This window comes from Sitodiplosis mosellana, unplaced genomic scaffold, assembly GCF_009176505.1.
Source record: "Sitodiplosis mosellana isolate CC-2019 unplaced genomic scaffold, AAFC_SMos_1.0 Smas_scaffold_6226, whole genome shotgun sequence".
In the NCBI taxonomy this organism is placed as follows: domain Eukaryota; kingdom Metazoa; phylum Arthropoda; class Insecta; order Diptera; family Cecidomyiidae; genus Sitodiplosis; species Sitodiplosis mosellana.
The window spans coordinates 6,922,894-6,933,792 of NW_022601467.1; the positions used below are offsets into that span (position 1 = coordinate 6,922,894).

General features: G+C 36.8%; 1 protein-coding gene across 2 annotated transcripts in view; it reads right to left on the reverse strand.

Moving 5' to 3' along the window:
• The window catches only part of LOC129579276 (uncharacterized), a 68,798-nt gene extending 57,994 nt beyond the window's left edge, over window positions 1-10,804 (reverse strand). The window contains exon 1 of one of the 2 annotated variants that reach the window (XM_055469173.1): window positions 10,376-10,804. The gene's annotated coding sequence lies outside the window, so the exon portion shown is untranslated. The remainder of the gene's footprint in view (window positions 1-10,375) is intronic. The other variant, XM_055469174.1, reaches the window with a different exon arrangement.
• Window positions 10,805-10,899: the final 95 nt, after the last annotated feature.

Below are 10,899 nucleotides of genomic sequence, written 5' to 3' on the forward strand. Positions count from 1 at the left end.
GAGAGAGAGAGAGAGAGAGAGAGAGAGAGAGAGAGAGAGAGAGAGAGTGAGTGAAAGCGTGAAACAGAGTGGGTAGGGAAAAAATGCACACACGACGAGAAAAACGCACATGATGCGCTTGTTAATCAGCAATGGCACGATGAGATGCGCGAATGAAGCTTTTGCGAAATGCTTTTGAATTGTTGCGAATTGTTGCATCTCATATATGCAACGCTTTTCAACTGAATGCCCAATCGAGTTTCAAGTTATTTCCGCTCTCACACACTCAATTTCCCCTTTTTTTTTTTCTTTCACTTTATTACATTTTGAGATGCGGTTTTCTTTCGCTTAACCAATCATTCTGTTGTTCACGGTGGAAATTTATTTGCTTTTAGATGTCGATTGAAATGAGGTTCTAATTTAAAAAAATAAGAAGAATCAATTGAATTGACAGGCGAATGGATAAAACAGCTCAAGCGATCCTACATGTGGAATCAGAAACAAAGGCACAGGTACATATCACATCAAGTGAAAATGTCGATGGTGTCCAACAACCGAACCTGATCAAATCGAATTCATCGAGCACAAAATGCAAAAGATATCGGAATGCAACCAAATGACAGAGAGAGAGAGAGAGAGAGAGAGAGAAAGACGAACAGAAGGCAATGGTATAGCGATTTGGATTCTCTGTTTTTTTCCTTTCATTTTATATATAATGTTTATGTGGGTAGCAAGCAGATCGGAATCGCATATTACAAATATCAACGGTTATTTAAAGTCACGTAGAACGTTGAGTCACGCTCAGGTGTAATGTTATGCGTCTTGTCTGAAATATTTATGCGACCTGAATACGCTTATATGGGGGGATGACATAAAAGTATTGTAAAATCATAAAAGTAAAACCGCTTTTTGAAGTGTGGTGCACTCACTCACTCACTCACACACACAGAGACAGAGAAAATGCACACCCCATACGTTATACTATTTACTTCGTCTCCTGCGTGACGTTCAACGAATAGCCTCGCGCGTCCTCACCATATCCAAATACATGGGATAACAACTGCAGCATCACAGAAACACCACCACCAGTAGCGGTAGCAACGACCATAGCGCAAAACATTCAGCATAAAATTAAATGAAAAACAAAGTACACGAGCACAGCGAATGAACCCAAACGGGATGAAGCAAAAGTGAATAACTACACCAAATAAGGGTTGCTGAAAGCGTGTGTATTCATTAATAATGAAAGAACAAGATTCGCTACGATTTATGACAACTTGCTGTTTTATACTGTTTTCTTTTTCCACAGTGTTCCCAAAACTTCACATTCCTTCGTCATTCTTTCGGGTGTATATTGTGTGGCAATGTCTTGAGTGAAACCAAAAAAAAACCAATGAGAACCATTTCCAATTTTTATTCGTTTCTTCTTTTCCTCTAGACAAAATGAAATATTACAAACGTATTTTCATTTTTGGAATTGAATGATCGTTCGTTGATATACGAATACAATTTTGTCTTGATTTTGGGCTTTTGTCTTCCGTATGCATAATTTCTACGTGTACCACAGTTTATTGTTTTCTATGGCATGAGCACACAAAGTGTATGCAGGACTGTTTGTTGTAAATGTTTTTTTTTCCCTTTTCGATTTGCATTACACATTTACACCTTTCACATGTTCTGAGCATTTTCATTTATCTTGTCGGTTCATGCGTCAGGGGGAGCAGACGGAATTGAACGGATTCACGGGAATGGAATCCATCTATTGCAAGCATCAACCGAAAACGTTCATGTTCATTAATTCATGAAAAATGATATCGTATCGCTTGGCTCTACATTAGAAACGATATGTTGTATATTTCGACCGTGATTGATGTATGACAACATTTTGTTGAATTTTTATTTACACATTATGCGGAATGTCAACTTTTTGTCACACACATAAATCTTGCAACGTCACTGCTTCCAGTAAAGTAACTGTGCGAAAATCTCATGCACTACTAGGAAGAAGTATCATGATAAACCACGTATCGACGTAACTGTACATGTAACATCACAGTTCCTTTGATTGAATTTTTTTTGTTTCGTCTCTAGTCTTCAACCTTAGACAATCTTCAACAGCAGATTCGCTTCTCAGTTCCGCAAACGGAAAAACTTACACTCAATTTTGGCTAGTTCATTTCAACTGTATGGTTGCAAACGAAACTGTCACATTCAAACTATCAACGCCTAAGAGCATGGGAACAGCAGCTTCATTTCTTTGATAAAGTGTCGTAAAAGTTATTGGTTGTCCTATAAAAGTTTTTCCATTCATAATTTATGGAGTGTCCGAATTTTCAAACGTTTGTTTGCTACCGATTCATATGGGATGCCGTACGTTTTTCCATGCTCTCTCCCTTTTGAGTGTGTGTGTGTGTGTGTTTGTGTGTATTTGTGTTTGTTATAAAAAAATTCCGCAATGAAAACTATGAACAAAACAACTTGGTTTGCGGTTTTATACTGCAAGAATATTTTTTTATTAGATTTGACATGGCGAAATCATGCAACGTCAAAATCATGAGTCATTCTAGTTGGTTTGTGGTAAATGCCTTTTTCGGATGGATGTGTTTGTGATCGCATATCGAATGGAATTTGTCGAGCTATCTTTCGGCAATGACCAAAAAACTTTGCACTTTGCATACTTTCAACTACTTATTTATGGATTTTATTCGACAAAAACAATGCCGTTCGCCCGAGATCACGGAATCTAAAACTAAATTAAATATTCTACAAACGAATTAAAAGTGCTCATTCATATGTTAAAATGGGAAAGATTAAATTTCGAAAAGTCCCTATCGAGTCATTTCTTTTGATATTGCAAACTCCTGGGCAAAAGAGTGTGTGTTTGTGCGAGAAAGAGAAAGAAAGAGGTGGGGATAGACAGAGCATGAAAATAAAATACCCGAAATAATAGATGTTGTACTGTTGGATGGTCAAATTTCTTAAAGGATGCATCGCCGTTGTGGTAACGCGTCTCAAAAATATGAGATAATTGAGAGTTAGTTGCTGTTGCTGTTACTGCTAGCACGTTTGATCAAATAACAAGCATCGCATGCCAGAGCCCGTAAAGTTGTGCTAAGCGTAAAATTGGAAGCAGCTTGACTTTATCCAGAAATGAAACGAAACGGATAAGTTGATATGGTGGTGGCTAAATGTGAGTGTATATCGCAGCAATTACATACGTTCAAAGCGGCTATGTTAAGCTTATTTTCATCAAGTGGATCACATAATTTGCACAAGTGGTTATTTTGTGTTGATGTTGTTTTTTTCTGTTCTGTTACGGCAACATTCACGTTTTGTTTTTTTGGTTCGCATCGCTCGGCCCCGACACAAGCTTAAAATATTTTTTGACAGTAAATCGAAGTGAAACGATCTCCGAAATATATGATTATCGAGTTTGACAAGCAGATACAGAAAATAATATAAACAAACCGTAGCAAAGCTATACACAAATATTGAAAATAGACAATGACAAGCACAGAAGTAAAAAAAAAAATACGCCATGAAATTGAATCTCGAGATTGGCTATGAAATCCATTTACCAAGTTACAATTTTGATAGATTGGCCGACACATTTCAGTTGATTTCGATATGTATGTGTTTTTGTGGTCATTTTCAATTTCCTTTCATCCCACAAAAATGTCATATCTACCTCACGATGTTCGGTCGCCGCAGATAACGAATAGAAGAACGAAAAAAACACACATACACACGTACACACATATATACCCGAAACAAACGACGAACGTCAACTCAATTTATTTATATATTTACGCTTTTCTAGATATGCAAAATTGAATGTGGTTAGTAATAAATTTCCAACAAAAAAAGAAACCGTCTGAAGTGAGACAAACATAATATGGAGAAGAAGAAAAAGGGGGAAAAGAAGAAGAAGAAGAAAATGGAATCCCCGACAACTGGCACATAACGAATATTGCAAAAGAATTGGCAAAACCGAGACCCAAAGCATACGCGCGCAATGTACAAGCCCAACTTTTATTATATCATATAATTAGTTTCGAGAATGTCATTCATTCAAAGGACACACATAAAAAAAGACACACACACACACAAACAACATTGCGCGCATTCGTTGTCCCATTGTGCATGTTTGTCATAATTGTAAAGTGTTCGAGGCGAAGTGACGGGCAACGAATGCAAAAAGAACAACAACAACAACAAAAATATGACGCGCGCGCCTCACGAAATAAAACAATGACAAACGAAGATGATACACATTTTTGCGTTCGGTTCTTATGCTTTTGTGCATTTTGGGTTTGTTGTACACATAATAATAGATTGTTTTTGTGGAAGTGATAATTCCTTCAAGGACGGTAATTCCTTAAACGTGCCCGCTGCCCTGGGTCACAGAATTCTCTTTCCCCCCTCAGACAAAACTATAATGCCGTCGGGAATTGGAAGCAAAAAAGTTCAATTTTACTGTTACGTAGCGCTGCGAAATGCTAAAAATCGCTTAAGCTGAGTATCAAATAGTCATAATAATTGTAGTTTGGGCTTATGAGAAGCGTAACGAACGTAATGGTATACGTTACGTTTGTAACAATCATGCTGACTGCTGAGGTTCGTTTATTGAACACTATTAATCACATTTGCATAGAAGCTTGCGAATTGCGACCAAAGCTCTGACTCGGCGAGTCGCTACTACCTCCGCCGTCGCCGCCGACTCCGTTCAATAGAGAAAAAAAGGTTTGACAGTCCCCGCCGTTTCCAACAGTACTCATTCATTATCCAATTTTTCGTTCTATTTTATCTATACATTTGTTCATTTGCTTCGTTCTCGTGCACTCTTTTCCGAGTCGTGTGCTGTTGCTGTAACTGCTGTTGTTGTCGGTCTCATTTAGTTTTGGCCTTGTGTGCGATGTGCTTTTAAAAATGGTCATTTTGGATGGCCATTTTTTGGACAACGGATAAAACACAATGGCTGAGCCACAATGGTTTTGCACGCCCTTTTTGCTCTTCAACCATTACAACGATCGGTAGTTAATATTTATCTCTTGTTTTGGCTATAGTTTTTCGTCGATTACCACCCAAATATCAGTCAATGACAGATAGCTGAGGATATATGCTGAGCATAGAAACTCAGTAAGCTGAGATCGGGACATTTTGACTTTATGACTTGTGTAGTCCATGTCAAATTTATGATGGCACGCATACAATTTCGTGCATTTCATCATGCATTTATATGGACCACACGTCATAAAGTCAAAATGTCCCAATCTCAGCTTACTGAGTTTCTATGCTCAGCATATATCCTCAGCTATCTGTCATTCACTGCCAAATATACATGCTTTCGTCTATGGGTACTGCATAAATTTCTACTTATTTTCCTCTTCGATGTGATGAGCACTGGCGCTGATTTCGAGTGAAAATATTTATGTGAATGGCATATGAATCAAAATCTTATGAGGATAAAAGTCGATAAAGCGAATAGCGAGCAAACAGAGCGAGAGTGAGAGAAAGAGAGAAAGAGAGCGGGAAAATGCATTAAGTATTCGACATTTGGCGTACCAATACAAAGCATACAATTGTCGACTGCCCTGTCGACGTCATTTCAATTTTTTTTCTCTACGCTTGTCTTTTCTACCGCTTATTATTGTTACGTCTGGTGCTTCAAAAACACTTGAAATTATGAATAAATTACTCGTTCATATTCTAGTTTTGGTGCTCATTTGTTTCGATATTATTTTCCATTCATCATGACTTGTGTTATTTTTTTCTTCTTCTTCTTCTTCTTCTTCTGCGCTCGCTCTTTTTTCTATTCCAATTTCAATTGCGAAATGTGCCCGCGAGAAGCAAAAAGTTGCCTTTTTGTGCGCTTTAAGTTACAACTTTCTGGAGATACTTAAGGGCCGAACATGAACAGAAATGATGGTACTTCTTCTCTTTTCTTCTCATTGCAACAATGTTAATGTATAGTCATTTCATTGTGCTTTTTTGTTCCTCTCGTACACACACTAACACACTTTTTGTTGATTGGGTCAGTCGTGAGCACTACATCGCCATTTGTAGCCAAAGAAAATAAGAAATTGGATGAAAAGGACGTTGCCCATGGCTCTCTCTCTCTCTCTCTCTCTCTCTTTCTATGTTTACACTAATAGCTGAGTTGAACAATTAACAGTCCGTATTCACTCAAACAGACTCGCCTCTCTCCCTCCCGGTATTATTATTTCTTCTTCTGCTTTTAAAAACGTTGAAACACACACATAGAGGGAATGAGTGAAAGCGAATGGACAAAAAATTCCTAACAAAGTGCACTTTGAAAGCAAATAAAAATATACACGAAAAGTAACACACAGACACATACACAAATTGAGCTTTGACTTGCACAAGAACTAAAACGAATATCGTTCTAACCTTGTGCGCGCCCTATGTCAAAATCTGATAAAAGCCGAAACACGAAAATATCTCGGAAATAGATGTCAAATGGCGGAAATGGGCATTCTGTTTCCACATTTGACGAAAAACCAGCGATCGATGGAACGAAATGAACGGGACACCACCATGAAAGCTACAAAAATAGAGACAAAAAATGCCGTATGTACAGAATACCATGAAACGGCAAAGACATTTACCACCCGCTGAATATTATAAGAGCTTATTGCAAGGATTAAGATATTTTGGTAATTAAAATATTCCGAAATAAACATGTTTGATGTGAGATGATGTGTAAAATTTTAGGCAGGTACTTAAAATGTCATTGCGGTATGGTTGTTCTCCATTTTCGTTTTATTTTTGTTAGTAAATGTCGCACCGATATTCGTCGGCGCACATTCGCTCAAGTACCGTGTGGAACTCTGCAAGTATGAGCGACGCAATTTCATGTTTACTCAAATCATATTTTCATTTTCCACTGATCACTTGAGTGAACCAATCCAAGGCATGCATTGATTACTGTGAGAGTCTGACTCATATGATTACAGTTATTGCTTTTTGAATTGTCGAATGAAGAAGGCGAAAGAGAAGAATAAGAATAAAAAAACAGTCAACGAAATTTTCGACAGATTATTGTCGGCATTTGTCTATATATGTCGCATGTTATATCTTTATTTTATTTTGTTTTGGTGTATGTTCGTTGTTCCAAATGTTGTCTCTGAAATGGCGCCGCTGTCAATACAATGTCGAACATTCCAACGGCAAACATGCAGCTGAGTTGGAATTAACTTAACTGTATGTTTTGCCAATTCTCCGGGGATAGCCAGGGAAAGCGAGCGAGCAAGCTAGAGAACGAAAATCTTCTGATTTCCAACCCAAAGGACAACGAACTGGATTCTCTTACTGCGCCGAAAGAGAAAAATGTTGCTCTTTTCCCCCCTCCGTAAACAAAACTAGCCCATGCATTCATTGCAATGCAACAACCACACACAAAAAAGTGCGAAAAATCAGTCGATATCGCATGCCGAAACGAAGCCATTTGAGCGTCGGGGCACGTATTCATTAGAATTGTTTGGTTCGCTGTATATTTTGTTTCATCATGAAAAATTCATTTATATTTGAAAAACCAATTGATGACTAGTGCTGCTGGTTGGTTTTGGTGTGTGTATTGGCCAAGCAAAATGTTAAATGGAATACAACGAAAGTGATAAAATACAATGTGCGGCCAATGGGCAAAATTATTTTCCATAATTTTATATATAATGTGTTGTTGGGTACGTATGTGATAAGAAAAGGTCAGTACATGCCCGAAGCATGAGAGAGTGCTATTTGCTTTTGTTCTCAACTATATTTATCACACGATACATCGAGTTATGACACACATAATCACAACATTTGAATTCCTGTTGCAGCACGACCAGCAGCCGCAGCAATAGCAACAGCAGCGGAGGCAACCAGCAACTATGCATGCCATCACACCATAGATATATTGAAATGGCCACCATTCTTCTTTCGACTTTGACAACAAATAAACTTTCCGGCAACACATCACCGACCGTTGAAAATTGTTTTTGTTTTGTGTTGGCCGATGATTATGTTTTTGTTGTTGGTGTATTATTTTGCTCTGACCCTTCTTCTCGAACACAAAACACTTGATGATGTCGTTGTTCATTATGATGCCATTGTTGCTGTTGCTGACTGCGGCTGACGTTTCCAGGAGAGTACGGGCAATGCATATCGAAATAGATAGAAATACACCAGTCTATGCGAACGGCGTGCACAATTGAAATATGTTAATAAAACTGTCACTACTTTAATCAAAGCAATTAAAAATTTGTTATAATCTTGTTTAGATGAAAGCATAAAAGGTGAGTGCTTCATTTAAATTTAAATTAAATCATCAACGAGTGGATAAACGTTGCAAAAGTTTGTAGTTTTGCATTGAATATGTGCATTAGTTAATGGAAACTATCCGAAAATGAAAAGGAATTCGCTCGGAAGGAATCTGTAGTTAATCTCGACGAATTACTTTTTTTTCCCCCGTGCACTGACTAACGTGCACATAATCAATGAGGATATACATATGAGAATTCATTTGCTTGGGAAGCAGAAGCAGCAACAGCAGCAACAGCAGCAGCATCCATTTATGGCGATACACCGACGGCTTACAATGAGCAATGCATCTTACTTATGTAGCTGAGAGCCGAATTCTGAACAGAGGGACCGTGAACGAAAGAGAAAAAAAGAGCAGCGGCGAAAATTCTCTGTACATATTCAAATTGTATCCATTTTTCGTCCACTTGAAAAAGCGCTTTTATTCAAGACGCGCTCCTCTATTTTGGGTTTTTCTTCATACACGCTCCTCGCTCTGACACTATCTCTCGGCCGAAAATCGGAAATGATCTCTGCCCTTAGACACCGCACATTCATTTTTAGACACCGCTACGCTGAGTAAGGTACTTGTAAGCACCATCAATTCATAATGCATGCGATCGCCTGGCTGACTGGCTGGCTGGCGTTGTGTGTACATGTACACGGCATGCGAATCATGCATGCACCATCGAATAACACAATTACAGGAATAGTATCGAAAATTGCAATACAAGCATTACAAAACATCCTTGATGGTACGGTTTCAGTTTGCCGTCATCGTTGCTGCTGCTGTTGTTGTTGCTTTTATTATTGTTTTTTTGCCGTTCTACTCGTTTCATTTATGTTTGTTTGTATGCAATTCAAATTATTTTCATTTTTTTTTCTTCTTCTTTTTCTACCTTGTTCTATGCTGCCGTATTTGCGCGCGTGTGTTTGTGTGTTTATGTCACAAGGAGCAAAAAAAAAACAGACGATATAAAATATCAATTCGAGGTAACGAATGAAAAACGGTAGCCGAAAAAAATTGCAATTGCTTTAGCAGCTAAACTATGTAAAATAGACGTATGCATATTTGCAAGTTTAATGGTCCTGTTCATGATTTTATATAACCTTAACTAGCACGATTTCGATTTGACTATATGCACGTAGCTTGAACCTTCTACCTCTATAACCTCTACACTAATTTCGGTGTATTGTGTATAATTGTTGTTGTTACTCGATGTTCTTCATCATTCCTTTTTTTCTCTTCCTGTTATTGTTGTTGTTCGGTTTATGCCATATTTGGGCATTGTATTTTGTACAACTAACCTTTAAAACTTCCGATTATCCTTTAATCATACATTTGAACATCGTATATCAGTGCTAAATTTCGTCATATCGCATGTTCATACAGCTCGCAAATGAAACAGAAACAACACACACACGAAACGAATGAAACAGAAAATTGAGACGAATCAACAACAAAAAAATCAAAAACAAAATTATTTTTTTTGTCAGTTGGAAATGCACAGTTACTCAATCAAAATCATATACGAAACATATATCTCTATTCATACTGTCACTTTCGATAGAAATGAAAATAAACATTTTAAAGGACAAAATTGATCGACCTTATTCAATGTACTTTTCAATGAGACTTTGGCATATTTTTTTTCTGCTGTTGATTGTTTGTTTTTCGTTTTTTTTATTTGTTTGCTTGGCTTTGAAGAAATTTGATATATTTATTTCAAGTTTCTTGAAGATGAACTCAAAATTCAATTCACTATTAACTGTTTTCTCTTTCTAGGCCATTTGTTTCTTTGTTGGAGGTGGCGTTTTTTATCTTCTTTTAACGAAAAATATTTTTTTTCAAATTTTTCTTCAATTATTCAAATGTAATTTTGCTATGAACACAATTTAGGACAACTCATAACAAAAGATCGATTTTTGGGTATCAACTACGGTCAAATGAAATGATTTTTTTTTTCAAGAATGTAAACTGGAAATTCCTTCAACAGAAATCCATCAATATTTGGTCTTGTAAAAAATATTCTTCAAAACATTTTGAAAAAAAAAATCGCAAAAAAAGCAAATTTAAATTCGTTGAATCACTTACGAATTTTATATGATTAATATTTTGATTCGTTCTCTATTTTATTCCATTCGATTCTGTCTTTGTTGAGTTTATGATATTTTTTTCTTCTGTTTTTGGACCAAAATTAACGATATTTTGTTTTACGATTTATAATTCAAGTCTCTTTTTTTTTATTTTGGTGTCCAAATTGTTTCCTTCTTTTTCACATAAATTGATTTAGACGACAATGAAAGGAAAAATCGTTGCACAAGAAGGAGGAAAGAAAAAGATTATTATGAAATTAAAAATAAACAAAATGTTCGAAACATTTACGTCTTATAACACTGTCAATGTTGTGTGTGCTGTTTTTTTTTAGTATGTTTCAATCTAAGCGCACACGAACTACAACTGTGAACAAATTGTTTACCGAATGAAAATCCACAACGAACTGAATCGCGGCAAAGAAAAACTGAATGGTTTTTCATGCCCCATGCATATATAAAATACTGAACGGTTCGGGAAAATTTCAGTTGTGCGAGAGAAAGGAAATTCTATCCACCACCAAC